Below are 3455 nucleotides of genomic sequence, written 5' to 3' on the forward strand. Positions count from 1 at the left end.
ATGAAGTTAAAACAGAGCTCTTTGGCCACGCACACCAGTGGGCTACCGGGTGTTCCGGAGTGCACCATCTGTCTCCATGGCAACCGGCTCCTCTACAACGTTCCGTGGCTTATAGTCCCAGTCGGTATTAGATGGAACGTCGTGGTTACCTGGGTTACCCCATTGGCTCACAGCAAAAAAGTGGTGGGTTTGGTGTCGAAATGACAATGCACGAGCAGAAAAGAAACCCCATACCTACTGTAAAATATGGTGGTGGATCTTTGATGTTACGGGGCTGTTTTGCTTCCACTGGTGTTGAGGCCCCTTTCCATCAGACATTTCAATACGCTCTCCCTCACTGCTCCAACAACCGTACACCAGAGCCACTGATCGTCACCACTCTGAAGCTGACAACATCCCCTGCTCTCTGGGTCGTTAGGAGGTCATGCGGCAAGCGGGGGTGGCAACCAAACAGACGCTCTCATGACCTTTTCTGTCTGCTATCTAAGTGCCGACAGCCAGACGGAAGAAAACAAGTTTTACGACTACCGGGTGTTCCGGAGTGCACCATCTGTCTCCATGGCAACCGGCTCCTCTACAATGTTCCGTGGTTTATAGTCCCAGTCGGTATTAGATGGAACGTCGTGGTTACCTGGGTTACCCCATTGGCTCACAGCAAAAAAACTTTTTCAAGTTGCAATTTTTTTGTTGTCTGCTTGTTTTAGTCAATTACAAAATTTACATTTAAGAAAAGTACATCATGTCTAAAGATCACTTTTCAACATTGTCTGATCCGGAGAGTTCTCACTACTTAAACAAAAAAAACGTACTATTGTAGAGCTTCCCTCGCGCCCCTTTTAATGACAGTGTTAGCAGCCAAGTGATTGAATGACTGTTAGCTACCTACCAACCAGAACATTAAGCTAGCCAAGACCAACAACACAAACACATGGACTATAAAGCTACAAGTAGTGAGTGTTAGCTACCTACCAACCAGAACATTAACTTCTACTTCATCACAATCCCGGATCCGGGAGCACCCCCATCAGTAAAAAAGCTGACTAGCATAGCCTAGCATAGCGTCACAAGTAAATACTAGCATCTAAATATCATTAAATCACAAGTCCAAGACACCAGATGAAAGATACACATCTTGTGAATCCAGCCATCATTTCTGATTTTTAAAATGTTTTACAGGGAAGACACAATATGTATTTCTATTAGCTAACCACGATAGCAAAAGACACAACCTTTTTTTCTCCACCATTTTTTTCCTGCATAGGTAGCTATCACAATTTCGACCAAATAAAGATATAAATAGTCACTAACCAAGAAACAACTTCATCAGATGACAGTCTGATAACATATTTATTGTATAGCATATGTTTTGTTTGAAAAATGTGCATATTTCAGGTATAAATCATAGTTTTACATTGCAGCCACCATCACAACTCTCACCAAAGCAACTAGAATAACTACAGAGACCAACGTGAATTACCTAAATACTCATCATAAAACATTTATGAAAAATACACAGCATACAGCAAATGAAAGACAAAGATCTTGTGAATCCAGCCAATATTTCAGATTTTTTAAGTGTTTTACAGCGAAAACACAATATAGCATTATATTAGCTTACTACAATAGCCAACCACACAACAGCATTGATTCAAGCCAACAATAGCGATAATGAATAAACCAGCAAAAGATATTAATTTTTTCACTAACCTTCTCAAACTTCTTCAGATGACAGTCCTATAACATCATATTACACAATGCATATAGAGTTTGTTCGAAAATGTGCATATTTAGCGGCACAAATCGTGGTTAAACAATGAGAATAGTAGCCAAGCTGCCAACAAAATGTCGGGAGAAAACTTGGGAGAGGCACCTAATCTAATCATTAACTAATCATAAACTTGACTAAAAAATACAGGTTGGACAGCAAATGAAAGATACATTAGTTCTTAATGCAACCGCTGTGTTAGATTTTTAAAAATTAACGTTACTACGACATACAGCGTGCGTTAAAGCGAGACCGCACCGAAATTAATGGCGGAATAGGAGTTTTACATTTTTCAACAGAACAACGAATTAACATCATAAATAGTTATTACTTTTTGATGAGCTTTCATCAGAATCTTGGGCAAGTTGTCCTTTGTCCAAAATAATCGTTGCTCGGTTGTAGATTGTCACCTTCAACTTTGGAATTAGCAGTAAACATTAGCCATGTGGCCCAGACGTGCCCAACTCACTATAACGCAGCACAAAGAAATATCCGAAAATCGCAATATACTGATATAAACTGATATAACTCGGTTTAAAATAACAACATTATGATGTCTTTAACTTCTTATGGCTGCAAGGCAAAGTGTTGAGTAGCCAGTGAAATCGTGCCCATTTCAAACGGCCTCCTACTCAAATCTTGCTTGTACAATATGAATATTATTATTCTTTTTGGATAGAAAACACTTTCTAGTTTCTAAAACAGTTGGAATTATTTCTCTGAGTGAAACACAAGTCCTTCTGCAGCACTTTTCCTGACCAGGAAGTGAAATGTCAGAAATCTATGCTCTTTTCAATCTGATGCCTATACATGGTCTTAACACCTAGGAGTCTGCTGACAGTCTATACGCCTTCCTATTGGTGTAAAGAGGATGTCAGAGAAGAAATTTTTTTGCTCCTCTTGGTCTGTGGTGGAAAAAAACCTATTTCTTTGACCTGAGCGCCCACTTCCGGTATTCTGAAGGAAGTGGGATGGACTTCTGTTTTGCCTTCCTAACGAACGGCTAACGTCTCCGGCTCGAATTTTTTTGGATATATGTGACCATATCATCGTAATGTATGTTTTTTCAATATAGTTTAATCAGATTATTGAAACTTTATTCGGGAGTTTTGCCGTGTTCCGTCGTATGACTGTGTTTACGTTGGGCCACGGCTACTGGAAATGGTAAATGAACCGGGATATTTCTCATTCTGAAACGAAACAACGACTCATCTGGACAGAGGACGCCTGTTTCAACATTCTGATGAAAGATCAGCCAAAGTAAGACTCATTTTATGATGTTATTTCATATATCTGTCGTGCATGTGAACGGGTCGTGGGCGCCCAAATGTGTCTCTCTATTGTGGCTACGCTAATATAGCGATACATTTTGTTTTCGCTGTAAAACATTTAATAAATCGGAAATATTGTTTGGAATCACAAGTTGCCTATCTTTCAATTGCTGCAAACTATATATTTTTCGGAAATGTTTTATGATGAGTAATAAGCTATTTGACGTTGGTGTCTGTTGGTGTCTGTAAATATTATGGCTGCTTTCGGTGCACTTTCTGATTTGTAGCTGAAATGTAAAATATGATTTATACCTGAAATATGCACATTTTTCGAAAAAAAATATGCTATACAATAAATATGTTGTCAGACTGTCATCTGATGAATTTGTTTCTTGGTTAGTGGCTATTTATATCTTTAT

This window comes from Salvelinus namaycush, chromosome 16, assembly GCF_016432855.1.
Source record: "Salvelinus namaycush isolate Seneca chromosome 16, SaNama_1.0, whole genome shotgun sequence".
Lineage (NCBI taxonomy): Eukaryota > Metazoa > Chordata > Actinopteri > Salmoniformes > Salmonidae > Salvelinus > Salvelinus namaycush.